General features: G+C 39.7%; 1 protein-coding gene across 12 annotated transcripts in view; it reads right to left on the reverse strand.

Annotated features, from left to right (window-relative positions):
• DLGAP1 (DLG associated protein 1) overlaps window positions 1–17,104 on the reverse strand; it is a 416,642-nt gene that overhangs the window by 109,219 nt on the left and 290,319 nt on the right. The gene's annotated exons all lie outside the window — the stretch shown is intronic.

Below are 17,104 nucleotides of genomic sequence, written 5' to 3' on the forward strand. Positions count from 1 at the left end.
TTCCTTAGTGGCTGGGAAGGACAGGTCAGCACTGCAGTTGAAAAAGGAATCGTCCTTCTCTAGAGCAACTGGCAACCTGTTAAAAAGTCACTTCCACATTCTTTAAGAGTAAAGCTCTTTGAAAGCAGAAAACAAAGAAAGCCCAGTGCTTGGGCTTTATACACTTGCAATAGCTGTATTACCAATTTTGTTTGTTTCACTACAGATACCTATGATAAATACTTGTTTATAGCAGCAAGGAAGCAATTTAGATGTGTGAAGGCAGGTTTTTGTATGTACAGCTATTCACTATTCACTGATGAGAGCTATTCAGTAACAGGAAGATGCTAAATAAAATGAATAATCTGGAGATAGGCAAAGAATTAATTAGGTAGGCAATTGTTACAAATTAGGTGGATCAAATCTTAAGTTTTCTTGAAGGTCTATTAAGGGGAAAGTCTGAGCTGCATTTATTCCTCAGCTTAGACAAATTCTGCCTTAATGGGCCCAGTCCTACCTGCCTAAATAGCAAAAAAAGCAGTAGGAGGAAATGGATCAACTACTCATCAGGAGAAAATGGATACTCCTCATGAAAAGATTGTGGCAAGCTCAGGGGTAATCTTCTCTAATGTGAGTTCTAAGGTCTCACTAAGGTCTCTCACTGAGGTCTTGGGCTAAGTAGGAACCTGCTCCTCTGCAAGCTCTGGCAGGTTTTTCTTGGCCTGGCAGCACCGTGCTCTTGGTGGGTTGGGTTGCCATCGGTACAGGGCTGTCAGTGCTGCTGTCTCTCTTCTCCAAAGAGGAGAAATAAGGAGACCATAACAGAGATGAGTGTTCCTTGCAGCCTTCCAAATGGCTTTTCATCAGCAAATTCACAGGTTTTCCAGGAATAGGCTTGCACAAAACATACAGTGGGAACTCCCTCCACTCAGCCAGACTGCGATTGTCAGCCTGTGTGGTGTGCTTGCTTCTCTGCACAGCCTATTCCATGGCAGCTTAGTCTCTGAGATATATTAAAACGTCTTTTCCTAGCTCTGACGGCCTTCCCTATGGCAAAAAAATAAAAGCATTTTAAGCTTTCCTTCTGCTATGGTGTGAAGGGTAAGAAATACAAAGAAAATTTATAGAGATGTGAGTAGGAAGCAGTGTGTCAGTGTGCATGGGCAGGGCATAGAGGGACGAGGAGAGGCAGGATTAGCTGGAGGGAAGCATGCCTATCTACCATTTACCCCCCTGTGAAAGCATCTGAACCACCTCTGGGACATATGTTAGCGATGGGTGTGGGCTGCACAGCGGGAAGAGAGGGGGAGATGTGTCAAGTAACGGGAAGGTTGTAGCTGTGGATTTCAACAGACGCAGCAAAATGCAACATGAGCTACTGCTACTCCTAGGAGCAACATTCTCCCCTTTGGGCTTTCACACATCATGGGGAGAGTAAAAACACATACAGCAGGTGGAAAGACAGAAGACAGCAGCCTGGCAGCAGGATGTATGTGGGGAGCACAGTTCAGAAGGATCGACAGGAACCAACCCTTTCATCCCATATCTCCACTGGCAGAAGAGCTTGCTCACTCAGCTCTCATCTTAACAGCACCAGTGGGGAAATACACAGAAGATACAGCTTCTTCCCCACACTGTGCCTGCCTGCTCGTGCCATACGGGCTCTCCCCACGCACTTCGGTGAGCGCAGGGAGATGCTGCCACGAGACGGAGCCGAGAGCAATGGGGCAATGACTGATGGTGACTGCATGAGCGCTTCTGCAGCCTCTACAGAAAGCTCTGTAATTGCTGTGCTGACTGTAACGATGCATTTCTAGTGACATCCTGATGTGCAGGAGGTGAATGTTTTTATCCCTGCCCACGTGGAGCTGGAAGAGGACGTGCAGGGAGCAGCTGGGTGCCCGGCACCGCTTCCTCTGCTGCCGTGGCACGGCATGGAGGAGCAGGGGCTGGACTCTGCCGCCCCCCTGCTCTCCTCTGGCAGAAAGAAGGGCATCAGACACAAGAGTTTTTTGCATCTTGTCCTTCGTTTTAATTGCTCAGCTGTTCTTGCCCACCCCTGCATGAACAAAGCAAGCCAAGTGCTTGTTCCAGGTGCACCCCTTGCGCTCTTCTTGGACCCGAGCAGCCAAATCATACCTTAGAGCACTCCTGAGCTGTAATTAACCTTAGTGTATCATTTCATGGCAGAGAAAGCTGTTAAATTTGCCTGGATTGAAAAGAACTTGGAGGAACACTGGCAAGATAATGTTTTTAACAAGCAGCTTGATTAATTCATGGCAGAGGTTATCATCCAATTGTGTTGGGTAGGAGGCTGACATTTAAAACTTCACATGTACTTTGTCAGGGAAAAAAACACACAACCAACACACCCTCCACAGCTCAGCTTTTAAACACACCACGCTTAAGACTTGTAAACAGCACACTGCAGAATACAGTACTGAGGACCCAGATCCCAGTTGCCTAGCATTCCCAAGGACCTTAAGAGAAACAGCCCGGCAATCATTTTTCTGTGCCCTATCCCTAATAAGTCCCATGCCTTAGAATAGAAATAAATATCAGCTCAGTGCAGATTTGGAGTACAGCGCACACCATGCCATAGTGTGGGATGCTCTCCCAAGCCTTGTCTTCCACCTGTGCTGGGGCAGTGGGCAGCCCAGGGAGCCAGGCAGAGGACTGGCATTCATCTCTGGTCTACCCTGGGTCAGATCTAACCTTCCCGTTCTGGCTTCAGTACTGCCCATGGTAGAAATACTGAGAGAGTAATGCTGAAATTTAAGATGGTACAATCGAAACTGTAATGCTCTGCTCAGAAACAAGCTGCTATCTGTTCTTGGCTACAAAAAGAGACTAATCTTACTTTTCCTCTCCAGAAATATAAACATTCTATTTATAAGAAGGGATAAAGTTGTTTTTTATTTTGATAATCAAAAATATTTTAAAACAGACCTGTAAATAGGCCTCAAGTTCTAAACCGGCAGTTTGCATATCACTTAAATGTCATTTTTATTTCACCTATTATTTCAAGATATTCCTTAAAAATAAAGATTCTACCCTCGTATATTATTTATCATTATTCTCTGTTACTTATATCATCTAAGGTGGTACATGAAGTAAAACAGATAATCTAAAAACAGATGCAAGAAATGAACAATCTCTGCAACATCAATATCAGACTATAGCCCTGTTTTTAAAGAGACAGCTTTTCAGGCGATTCATGGTTTGTATGAATTTGAAATTGATTACTTTGTCGTTCTTTGGGCTGATGCCCTTAAGGGAACTAGTTACTTTAAATAACAAACTATCATTATGTGGACATATTGATTGTGAGGACAGGGGCAAGAAATAGTCGTAAAATGTAATTTCAATAGAAAACAAGGGCTTGCCAATCTTCTGCTGGAGGCAAAGCACACAGGCAGATACCACGGTCCTCATGGAGGTATAATGAATCTGATTAACTTCTCTGGAGTTGGGAAAATTAGAGATAATGGGAAAGGATCTGCCTGGAATTCATGTGTGTTTGCACAAGGGTCCATGCACAAGGGCTGCCTGACTGTTGGTCAGTAGCAAGGGCAGCAAACCCAGCTGCCCAAGAAATCACTCCCAGGATAGCTCAAAGCATGGCTGATGGAGTGCAACTGACCACTGCATGTACAGTTGGCGGCAGTGGAGCCCCGAAATGAAGGCAGGCAGAGCCATTTTTCAATGCAGACTCATGCCTCTGGATGATAAAAGCATGCAGAGTGAAGGATGCAGGAATGTTAGCAAAAGAGCAGCTCTGGTCGGGCCTGGGAACATGGGGATAAAAGACCCGTGGAAAACTCACAGTGATGGTATTATTAACAGGACTAGTGAAAAAGTTTAATACTCAAATTGCCAGTGATGAAAGTCATAGCAGGAGAGTGTGTTAGGACCAGGGCTATAATAAATGAAAGCAGAAGAGAATGTTACACCCTCATTATTTGCAAAGGTTTGAAATTCATTAAAGCTTGAAATAAAATAGGTGGTGGTGGTGGTGGGGAGGGACATAGAAATAGTTGATAGTTGAAGGGACAGTGAGTCTAGATGTGGTATTCTTCATGAACGTCTTGGCTTACAGGGAAGGATGCTTAGCTCTGTACTTCGGATTGTAATTTAGGAATATGAAGGAATTACTCAAAAAGGAAAAAAGTGGGAGAAATGAAAAGAGAAAGGAAAGGGGCAGCAGAAACAGTGACATAGTGCTGATATTCATCCTAACCCCTATCAGTCTATCATCTTGTTTGAATATGGCATCATCCACTCCCTCTCAATTCAAATTCCTTTGTTAATCACAGGTAAACAGCAATCAACTGGTGCCTTAAATCAAATGATCTCTCAGAGGGGGGAAAGTAATAGGCAGAGAGTTAGTGCTATGCCAGAAATTACATTCTACCCAACAGTAGATGACTGAACAAACTGCAGTGGCACAGCCTGACTCACCAGAATTTCAAACAAGTCTGAACAACAAATCTCTGCCAAAGCGCTGTTGTCTCACAGCTCTTACAGCCACACGACTGAGATGAGTCCAACGGATTCTGCATCAGTCAAATCCATGGCTAAACATTTAGATTGGGCCCTTCTGACTAGACAGTGCCAAGGGTTCTGAAATTTCTAACATCTTTGTCTGCAACTGCATGAGAATGGTGGAATGACATGTTGGCTACATTCCACTGGAATAAGGAAAGAAGACCTTTTCAAAGACCAAAACTGATACCTCCCCCAATGAAATTCCAGCTTTTATAAATATAATTTCTATCACTGCTACAAGAAAAAAAAAATACTATGAGATGAAGCCTTGACTCAGTTTGACACCATTTTACCCACAGTGGTTTTAAACTTTCTTCATTATGTATCTGTGATTTTGAGATTTACGCCAAGTTCAGAAGCACATTATTTCTCTAAATGGGGTTAAGATAAAGTAGCACTTTTCAGTTTTGAAAGGCAAAGAGTGTAAGTAATAAATGAAGTGAGAACCTTCTATGATTTTGCATTATATTACATTTTTCAAATTTTGTTATGTGGACAGTAATAAATACTAACTATTACAAGAGAGTTTTAATAAACTTCTCTTTATTTACTCTACTACTTTTTTTTGGTGCGATAAAGTCGTAAGTAATAACAAAATATTTTTGGGACTGGCCCAATGAGTAATGCCTTCTAAAGGAAGGTTTTCAAGATTTCCTTTCAAGTGTAAAAGTAATAAAGGCTTAGCACGGATTTGCAATCGCAATTGTCAGATTTAAAACACGAGAGATTTATGTACTAGCCCTGAAAGCTCCTGAGCTTGCCTTCAGCATGATACATCACTGTCACAGTGCAGAGCCATGCAGACACAACCCAAGCATGGCTGCCACCAAAATAAAGGGAAGGATTTGGGTGCTCTGAACCTTGCTGCTGGCATTCGTGGGTGACAGAACAAGTTAGTGCTGTCTGCAGGCCCTGGCATTGCTGCAGGCCAAGCTGCTGGGCAGTTGGGGCATGGGCTGGTCAGGTAGCAAAGGGGAACTGGAAATTGCCATAGAAGTCAGCTGCAGATGCAACCACAGAAATCTCTCCTAGGAACTTGGAAGCCGCTGCAAAGGTGCTTTCAACAAAAGAGTTACTCCATCTTATCAGTAAAACAAGTAAAACACAAGAAAATGCAAGAAACAACTGACTGGGCATCAGCATGACTTAGATACTAATAGTTTCTTTTATTAGTAAGGGCAGAACAATTACTCACTTCCATGTCTCTCTCTCTCACCCTAACATGATGCAAGTTGGCAGAAGATACCAAAGCACGTCTGCAGAAGAAATACACTACTGTTTGTCTTGTAATTGCACATTAAAACTAAAGCAAAATACACTATTTTAACTTGTTCTATTTTTAATCTAAAACAGCTCCAGCACTTCACAGTGGAAGAACAGCACACTTCTAGCTGATCAGAACAGAAAATTATCATGAATAATTGACTTTATTATTGTTGTTTGCTTGCTTGTCTTGTTATGTTGGACATTAAGGATTCCACACTGGATTTTGTGCAAGTGCACATCTCTTTTTATGCCTGCGAATTTTATGCATGGCAGGTTTAATACATCATCCGAGCTCCCCTTAGCAAACTAAACCAGATAGTACAAGATCACATATCGAGATTCAAGCACAGGATCGCTGGCAGCATTCAGAACATAATTTCAAAATGCTAGCAATGAAATAACATTTAAAATACATTAAAGCATTGTGAGGCACTGCTGTGGGTGGGATATCTATATTTACTATTCAACAGCAGGCCTGCAGGAATAATTTGGTCCTGATGAGGGTTTTATTTTTATATTTAAAAATAAGTTAAAAAAGGAAGTAAGAACAGTGATACTGTGTATATTGAATAGCCTAAGAAAAACAGAGAATCATAAAAGATAAGTCTGGAGGAGATTTCATGAGGTCATTTGGTCCCTCTTCTTACCCTAGAGCAGGATCAGCAATACCTAAATTATTCCTGACAGACATTTTCTACCCTGTTTTTGAAAACGTCCAGTGAAGTGATTTCTCTTGGCAATCCACTCCAGTGCTTAACTATCATTACCATTAGGAAAATTGTCCTAACATCTAGCTTGTGCATGTCCTTGCAGTCTAAAGTGGTGTTTCTTCTCCTGTTACCACTGGACATTATTAACCTCCTTCCTGAGACAGCTTTTTAAATAGGTGGGCAGAAGTAGAGCTAGACATAAACAAAACCAGTTTTGTACATATACATGCAGGGTGTGTAAAAACTATATCCTGAAAGAGATGACTGAAAATCACATTGTGGTTCAGTGATTATAATTGTGTTTCTTAAAGTAAGCCCTAGAAGTGCCCACTTTACACATAAAGTACAGTGATAAACAGTGATTTATAAAGCAGACAATGGGATGGACTTGAATTCATCAAAATCATTTGCTCTAAAATGAAGTTTTTTACAGTATTTAACAGAGAGAAGCTAAAAATTTGGAAGTCCTCACTTTTATCTGTAGCTGTGTCTATCGTAAAGCTAAACCTTGTGTGAAATTGAACCAGATAAGTAGATACAGGGTGAAGATTTTCATTTCTGCATGTTAGGTGTTCATTGAAATGAGGCTGCAGTTTTTATTTAATAAATCAACAACTTCCAAAGCAGTATTCCAGAACTGTCACAAGGTTACACTTTGCTTAATCTACATGGCTCTTCTTCATAGTTGTGACGACCGTGAGGAAGTACTTTCCAGTGACTGGCAATAACCAGACAAGCTTTTTGGCGAATGAAAACAGGGTCTCAGTCAAACAGACATCAGAGCAATGAAGAAGGTGGGGATATTCGATCTGAAACCCAGACCTTGCCAACACTTCCCCACATGGTCAACTCAAAGAACACCAGATGTCCCATTTAGGAAGAACAATGTAAGTGTGTGTATGAGAATATGCAGAACAAAGACATTTAACTCTTATTATTTTGGAAAGGAGAGAAGCAGAATAAATATTCCAATATACTGCTCTAAATTATGCTGTTGTCATACATGGCATTTTAATGACTCTGCTCCCTGACCCTCCCCGTACCTACACTCCCTCCCTATCCTTCCCCCCCCTGAAGTCCACATTGAAATCAAAAGACCTATGGTTTTTGATGGTAGAGGGGTAGAGGTGGAATAGGGGTCAGAGTTTTTGTAGTACTGTGCAAATAAAATCAGTAACCAGAAAAACAAATACCCCAGATAAGGAGATACCTGCTCTGCACAAACAGAGAAAGCAGAGAAGAAGCATCACTAAATAATGGCATAACCTTCACAAAAGTTACAAAATTGGAAAAAAACACCAAACCAAAACAAAAAACAGCTTCACATGATATTCCTTCTATTGAGATAGAGACATGCAACTAAAAGTAACTCCATGCTGAATTTCTACAAAATATTACTGAATTTCTGATTTTCTTTTCTTCATAACAACATATTTCCTCATGAACATTTTGTTAACATTTTAACAAAACTTTGAAAAAATACTTTTAAAATCCATGAATCCTTTTACAAAAAATGAAAACCAGGTCTGTTTTAACTCTTTACATGAAAAAAAATGAAACTGTCTGTTTTTATAAATTAAACATGTTCTCCCATATTTTAAACTAACTTCAGCAATTGCCCATATAATATCCTGTTATGTCGGCTGTTGGTATATGTTATTTTGCAAGATTATGTTTAGAACAAATTAAACAGCTCTTCAAGAAAGAATCTGAGAATACATTTTTGGAAAGGGAAAGAAGAAAAGATGAAGGACTCTCTCAAGGCTGACACATCATTCTCATGAGTAAGGCCGAATGGAAATGCCAGAGGTACCACTACAGGAAGAGTACCTCAACTAATAGGTTCTGGAGTGGGAGATGTAGTTCATATTTGTTACAGTTATCACATTTTTTTTTTCATAATATTTTCCCCTAGCACTTAGCTTAGAAATGTAAGCTGAAAAATTTGAATGGGAATTTGGATTTGAGCAAGAGTTTGAGACCACTTTTCTTCTCTTATTTCAACTGCTCTTCAGGCAGATGGGATTGTTACATGATGAACCCAGCAGAGGTTGTACATGCCCTTTCTCTACAAATAAATGAATGGCATAAAAATTGTTATCCAAATGTTTACTGATATTTACTTTAATATATTCATTATTAAAATTTATTGGATATTTTTCTGTTTATCAAATGGATTAATCACATAGCTTTTTCTTGAAATAGAAAATATTACATATTAGCATTGGAACTGAAGTGCTCTGTATTAATTTTTCAGATAAGTCAGACATTATGGGTTATGTTCCCTAATATGAACAAATGTTCTCATAGTAAATAGTTGTACACAAATCTTTCATATGTGTGTACAGATATGCTCTTCATATTTTCTGAAAGCTTGTTCAGTTATTCCCTGAAAGGAAATTCAAGGCTAGCACAGGAAAGATGAATTTATTTATTAAAAAATGTCCACCTGATATTCATGCAAATAATGTGACAGCCTTTAGTATTCCCTCCAGCCTGGAGAGTCATGATGACAGTTAAAAAAATGACTACATCAGCCTCCTGAAAGCAAATAGCTTACTTGAGGGATCAGTTAAATAAACTTGTTTAGATGTGGTTCTTGCTTAGAAACATCATTATCAGAATTGTTATTCAGCAGATCCTGTAAAAGTCTAAGCGACGGCCATTGCAAAACACATCTCTGAAAGTCCATGACTACACTACCAGATTCCAGCACTGTTGGCCTACAGTTTTAACAAACCCTAAACCCTAAAAGATGACTAGTGAATTCAAAGTTTTTGTCCAATGCTTATTCTTACATAAGTTAATTGTAACTGTTTGTAGTGGGTTTATGTGGCAGAGCTTTGGTAGTGTGGGAAGGGGGGCTGCAGGGGTGGCCTCTGTGAGAAGAGTCCAGAAGCTGCCCCATGTCAGACCTGCTGCTGGCCAGAGCCAAGCCAGTGAGTGATGCTGGTTGGGCCTCTGGGAGAGCAGATTTTAGAAAGGGAAAAAAAAATAATCTGCTGTGCAACAGCAGCTGGGAGAGAGGGGTGACAACCAGCCCTTCAGACCTCCAGGTCAGTGCAGCAGGAGGGCAGGAGGTGCTCCAGGCACGCAGCAGCAGTTCCCCTGCGGCCTGTGGAGAGGCCCCTGGTGGAGCAGGCTGTCCCCCTGCAGCCCATGGGTCCCACACGGAGCAGATCTCCACGCTGCAGCCCGTGGAGGAGCCCCCGGTGGAGCAGGTGGATGTGGCCTGGAGGAGGCTGCGGCCCATGGAGAGCCCCCGCAGGAGCAGGCCCCGGGCCGGAGCTGCAGCCCGTGGAGAGGAGCCCACGCAGGAGCAGGGGTCTGGGGGGAGCTGCCGCCCGTGGGGGACCCGTGCTGGAGCAGTTTGCTCCTGGGGGATGGACCCCGTGGTACGGAGCCGTGTGGGAGCAGTTCTTGAAGAGCTGCTGCCTATGGGCAGCCCCCGCAGGCTCAGTTCGGGAAGGACGGCATCCCGTGGGAGGGACCCCATGTGGAGCAGAGACGAAGCATCAGGGACTGACCACAGCCCTCATTCCCCTTTCCCATATGCTGTTTGGGGGAGAAGGTGAGGAAGGTGTTTTTAGTTTGCTTTTGGTTCTCACTGCTCTTATCTCTTAGCAATAGGCAATAAATTGTATTAATTTTCACTGAACCTATTTTGCCCGTGACAGTAATTGATGAGCCATCTCCCTGCCCTTATCTCAACCCTTGAGCCCTTTCCATCGTATTTTCTCCCCCTCTTCCTTTGAGGAAGGAGAGTGAGAGAGCAGTCTGGTGGAGTTTAGCTGCCCATCAGTGTGAAACCACCACACTCATTTCCTGAAATTTCAGCAACTAAAGGTAAGAGTATAGGTGAAACAACAACAGTAGTTTAGGTCATAAATTACAACAATATTCTGACTTCTCATCTTAGAGGAACAATAAAAAATATCAATATTTATACAGCTGTGGCAATATGGAATTAACAGGGTGTAAGAGCAGGTGGAGCTAGGTCTGGACTGATACCAGGGCCGGTTTTATGATGGGATAAGTAATGTAGCAGTGAGACTGCAATAGCTTACTGGAGACAGAGCATTTCAGCTTCACCGCCAAGATAAACTAGTGAGGATCCTCACAGAAGTGAAGAGGAGGAGTACCAATCCCACCTATGTACCATGCAGTGAACTGTAAGAATGCCCTGTCTTCCTTCACAGAGGATTCATTTCTGTAAAGGAACTCATACCTGTGTGTGAGGGGCCACAAAACTCCTACAATAAAGTTTCCATCATTATCATCTGCTTCCTAAATACGTACAGAATTGATGTCAACTGCCATAAGAAAATCACTGTATCCAGAGGTATGCCCACCTACTGCTTTGAAAGAAATGTGCTTTTTTATTACTCTTTTGCCTTCAAATTTTCTTCTGATTTATAAATTATTCACCGCCCTTATTCATACCTGACACATCAGCCTGAAAAGTGAAAAAGCTGTCCAACAGGTTCTCTCTAGCTTTTGTAGAAACAAGAGACTGCAATAATACATATAAAAAGCTAAGTAATATTTCATGCATCAGTGACTGTGGGCTGGGAATGTTGCTACCTAGACCAACAGAATTTCCAGAATACTGTTCTTTCAGCTGAGCATCCAAAATTCATGGAGATGCTCCAGTCTCTTTCATGGGAAATCTGAAAAACTTCCGCTTTAAGCAAACAAAAAAACAAACAAAAAAAACACCTGAAGGAAAAAGGGAAACAAGTCTTTCACAAGCTAGAGGTTTGATGAAAATGATTGCAACATGAAACAATGAAACACTGTACTGGAAACATACTGTAAAACACTAATAAAAGATTAATCAGACTTATCGCTCTTGTATTAATTAGGAAACTCATTGTTCCCTAATTGGAAGTCACTCAACAAGAAAGAAAATTAACAAGCATGTGTCTAAAAATATTCATTGTAAGTAATATGAGGATATTGCATCACCTCATGTTTTCCCTCTCTCCTCCATCTGTGATCTGTGCCAGTGAAGTTAATGGGACATTTTCATTAATTTTAGCAGAATGAGGACAGCACTTCCATTAAGAAAAAGAAAAAAAAAAGTATTCTTCTGTTTATATGACACCTTTTTTTTGGGGGGGGGGGGGTGGTATTTTTGAGCATGTTATAGTAATATATAATAACCTTTGAGTAAACAGGACTTCATTCTGAAGACAAAGATGTTTTTCATACCTAAGGATGTATGTGACACTGGACACTGAAGTGCAGTGTATGGACATCAGATTCACCTTCAGTTTGTTTGAAGGCCAGAATAACATAGCCAGCGATTCAGGCTACAATTAGCCTTACCTCTTGCATTGTTTCCATCAGTACAGACATTTCCCAAGGGCAGCATTTTAAGGAAGCTGAGAAAGTGGAAGAACTATCTTCAGAGTTTTTATTATTCCACTGTTTTCTGAGAGCTGTATATTTGCATTTGTGAAGCCATGAATATACCTATGTACACAAAGGCATGTGTTGCATCACTAGGAAAATCAAAGCCAGAATGATCTCCAGCTTTGAGCATATTATTTAGTAACATCCTTGCCATGAATCATATCACTTGCTGGGTCTTTAGAGTAAAAAGCTTTAAGACCTTTTCTCATCTTCTCATTCACATTGGTCCTAGCATCATGTTTGAATACAGACATTATGCAATTTTATCATTACTTCACTCAGTGCAGATGACGTACTCCATATGTGCATATCACCTCCCTTCTGACCTTCACAAATTACCACACAAGCAAAAATACTTGAGAGCTTTGCAGATTATATATATATATATATATTTTTTTTATATATTTAATTTTTACAGGTATCACAGGATTTTCTATCTGAGACATCTTTTACTAGTGTAACAATGGGGTGATTGGAGTTTTTCTGCAAATTATCCTATCAGAGCAACTCTTTCAAGATTTAGTTTTAATGTAGGTTGACCCTAGCTTGAAAGCTTGTTCTCCAGGAACTGACCATATATAAATTCAGACAGGCGATGAAAAGTTTGAATTCAGGATGTATAAATCAGGTATTTTTTTCTACCTCAACCTCTATTTCTTCTTGCATATTTCACTGTTATTAAGTTTTCTACCAGATTCTCCCTCTTAAATGAGCTTGAGCATTTCCTGTTATTATATAGGACATTAAGAAAAATGACAGTGAGATTTTCAAAAAACTTTATCTTGGTTTGATATTATGTCCTTAATCAGACTCCTATAAACATATAAGAAAAACTGACACATTTTGTGTAAGTACATAAAAATATAAGCCTGGTTGTATACATATGAATATGCACATATTTTGAAATATTATTTTTGGAACATCTCTGATCGGCTTTAAAGTCAGGAATTGCCTGGCTTATTCTAAGTATCAGTCATCTATGAATCAGTAAGCCACAGGAAGAGATGCAGCTATGATGGAAATTACACAGACAAATCCTGTACCATAGGGAAAAAAAATAAAAAGAAAAGCCTAATGCTTTTTGCTCTTTGCTCACATACTGTCTACATCATTAGTGGCGTATCTTTGTGCTCATAAAACAGCGTTTACAGTGTTTAGAATGGTGTTTCTCCAAGTCACAACTGTCTGGGAAAACATGGTATATCTGTTAAAAAAAACACCTTGGATATAAAGATTTGTTAAGAAAAAAGTAATTTCTACTCTTCTCTCTCTCCTTTTTGCATAAGTTCTATGCATGCATCTCCAAAGTATCAAAATCACTAAAGTGGTTCAATGCATTCATTGGTGGTCAGTAAGTATGACTTCTCTCAGAAAGAAGTTTGTATGACAAAATATGAGTCCAAAGCAACAAGTCTGCAACTGTGTATAAACCAAAATCTATGTAAAATATGCACAAATGGATTACCATTAAGAATTGCAATATTTGAGAAAAAAAAATAATAAAAGATGTGCAGGAGACCCAAACAGTTGAAGTCCTCACAGAAGCAAGTGTTGAATTAGAAAGCACTTATTTCAAACAGTGAGTGTGCAAGGAATGGAGAATAAAAAAGGGGAAAAATGAAGTAGAAAAACTATGGTAACAGGGTACACCTCTTAGACTTTTTGTCCTCAGCAGGATTTTCCAATCTTTTCCATACTTTTCATTTTTCAGGCTGCCATCAAGCTTTACTTTGCAGTGACTCACTGGATACTAGGCCCATATTCTTTCAAGAGATCCTAGAAGACTACTGCAGATTTTCTCTCCCTTATCCAGCTACAAGTCTTCATTAAGTTTATTGGAACTTCCTATCTTTCAGTCTCTAGCAAACTTGACTAAAGTTGGCCAATGGATTTCAAAGGTACTGGGAGGCTGAAGTGACAGATGGCATGTGGAGAGATGATGTAATTGCACACCTTTTTTTCACAGTGAAAACCAGGCTGAACATAACCAAAGTGCATACAGAGGTACATACAGATAGTGAAGGAATAAGTCCTGAATGAAGCTCAGCTGTAATAGAAATGTCACTTATCTGTTGACTGCACCTTCTTGAGAAGTTAGCTAACAAGTCCATTTTCTATCTGCTTTCAAGTGCAAGATAAACTTATGCTACCTTTCAGGAATGGGCAAGAAAATGTCACTTTTTTTTTTTTTTTTCCAGCTGGATCAGTTTATCTGGGCTGTGAAAAATTAAACACCAGGAAGGAGGATACTGCCAGCACAGAGAGAGAAAGCTGCTTACTTCCTGGTAGGATAATGAGAGTACAGCAGCGGAGGTGTGTATTTCAAGATCACAGCAAGCTGTGCTTTATTCAGAATGGTACCATAGCACTTGATTTATGCTGTAACCACATAGAAACCATGGCATGGGAGGAATATTGTAGGAGGGAGATTGTAAAGTATAGGAAGAAAAAAAAACTCAGAAAAAAATCCCAGGAAAATAAATTTGTATTATGTAAAGGGGAAATGACACAGTTGTGCTGTTCAAAAGTTATTCGTTATATTAAAAGAAACATTGGTAATAATGAAAACCCTTTCTTAGAAGAGTAGGCGCATGAGCAATGGTAGGGAGGTAGGTGGGAGGAATAGCGTGGGTTGTGAGACCAATATTAGACTCAGAGAGAAGTCCCACACAATGAAAAAACCCTTCAAAAAACAGTGAAAGCAAAAGGGGACGTGTTTTTAAGTTGTTTTCCTGCCAAAGATGAAAGTGAAGCCAACTACCTGTCGTACAGGAGACTGCATACAAAAAACAGAGAAAGAGAGTAGCAGAAAGAAATGCAAAAGATCCTTGACAACTATCACTGTAGGAACACTGATTTCACAAGGCACGTTCTTCTATGCTGACAGAAGAAACTTAATGAAAAAAGTGAATACCACTCAGCTTTAAGCTGTTAATAATGTTCTGCAGGTCAGATAGGAGGTCCACTAGTGTCAATAAAAGGCTGTCTGCTGAATAGAGTGGCTTTTGGCTCATTTCCATTAAGCTTTTAATCAGGTGCTAAATGAACTCAAGTCAACAGTAAGTCAAGGAAATAACTTGTTATCACACATTACACAATTGCTTGATGGCCTATATTCAGTGAGTTAGTGGCCCTAATTTAGTCTCTGGCTGACAAGCTAGTAAAATTCTATCACAACTCTCAGAGTAATCAGCGCAGCCCTGGAATGAATAAGCAAACCTCTGTAGGTCAAGGTCAAGTTGTACTACTAGGAAGGTGTGAAGTCTGCAAAAAAGACCTCGCTTAACAAACTTCATTTCCCAGAGTGAGCTCTTGGCTACTTCTCAAATAAAAATAAAGAAACAAATAAATAAATAAAAATCAAGTTCATCAGAAAGGAATAAAAGCCATGCATAATTATATATTATGCAATTGGTCTGTAAAAGGGGAAAGGTTTCCCAGCAAGAAATATTTCAATAATGTATCAGTCTAGACTAAAAGAAATAATTCTACTTCATGCCGATTTATATTGAAAAGTCATTGGAAAATTAAAGTCACTTTATATTTTGTCCTCTTTTTTTGTTTATTACCATTTTCCTCCTGTTTCTTCTACCCACAGATTTACAGTGCACTTCTGCATAGCTCCTAAACTTACATGAATTTTATCATGTGCAGCTTAAAATAAAGCACATTCCTAAAAGCTTTCTCGAACAGGAATGGATTAAAGGACGTATGTGAAATGAAGGATTCATAACAGAACTTTGCTGAAATACAGTGATTTCAAAGCTAAACCCAAAAGCTTCTGCTGCCTAGGCCCTCTGATCTAACTAACATCCTTTGTGGGTGAACAGTGACATGCAAGACTTTTGAATAATTCCATATTAATTTGCAAATCTCCTATCTAGAGAGAACAGAAATGACCAAGAGCAAATCACTGTGATTCACTGTACTTCACTGTACTTATATAATGTGGGACCACAGAATGTATTTTTCTTAAGTCTCAGAATGGATAAGCTTCATTCCTCATGGTGTGTCCGTGCACAAAGCATGGCTATGTGGAGTTTGTGCTTGCACCTAATGTTTATATTCACCTTCCTAGGATGCTATACCTAGATTGTTATACCTAATTGCAGAGGAGTTTTGGCTGAGGAGAGGGTATGATAAAGTCTGCTGGATGATGAGAGTAGTCATGAACCTTGAGCAACCTCCAGCAAGTTCATGAAAATCCCCACAGACAATAAGACTGCTTTCTCCCTGGACATTAATGGAGAGACAGAGCAGACACAATTCCTGGCTTCCCCTGAGACAGTCAGGCAGGCTGCTATGGGGAGCTGGAATAAGTATGTTCTGGTCTTCTGGTCTATTAATCACTGATGTCAAGAGTATGACATTCTTAACAAAGATCAAACACCTTCCTCTGCAATCTATTTCTCAGATAAGATCTCTGGGAAAAAAATGGGGTAGAGGAGGACAAGGAAGGGGAAGAAATTAATGAGGAAAATGCAGCAGTCTTTTGTCTCTAATCACAGATACTAGAAGAGATACATCTCTTTTTATTTCCATTTTAAAGCTACAGCCTTAGGCATGTTGTACTAAAATTAAGTTATTTTTGGTTCGGTGAACTATGATTCACTATAAATTTTTGCAGAAGACAGACAGAAACAATTGTTGATTTAAATCCACACTATTTTCTTTTATGGATATTATTTATTTTATTGCTTTAGGAAAGCTCTCTATTTTAGAATCATTTAAAAGAAAACACTAATACCCAAACTATCAATTTGTACAATTTTCAAGAGAATTTGGTCTCTTTTGAAAGGATTCAGTGAAATAAAAAATGACATAAAAACATAAATTCATCATTTCTGTTGACTAAAGCTTTCATAAACAATTTAAGAATTTTCAGTTTTAGTTGTATTTCTCCACAAAATAGTGTGATTCTAAGTGAACTTCAAAATGGAAACCACAGATTTGTCTGTTTTCAGACAGTCTTTGTTCTTTTTAATTAAATGTCAGATGCTCTCTGATGAGTTGCAAAGACTAGCTTAGGGCTAATTTCACATGTGCTATTCATGTTGCGTATATATATATATGTATATATATATATATAAAGCTTCTGCAGGCCTAAGTTACAGTTCAGAAAAGTATTCAAAGAACAGACCTATTGTACACACCTGAACACTTTCACTTAATTCTAACAGGCT

The sequence above is a fragment of the Anser anser genome, assembly GCF_964211835.1.
Source record: "Anser anser genome assembly, chromosome: 2".
Lineage (NCBI taxonomy): Eukaryota > Metazoa > Chordata > Aves > Anseriformes > Anatidae > Anser > Anser anser.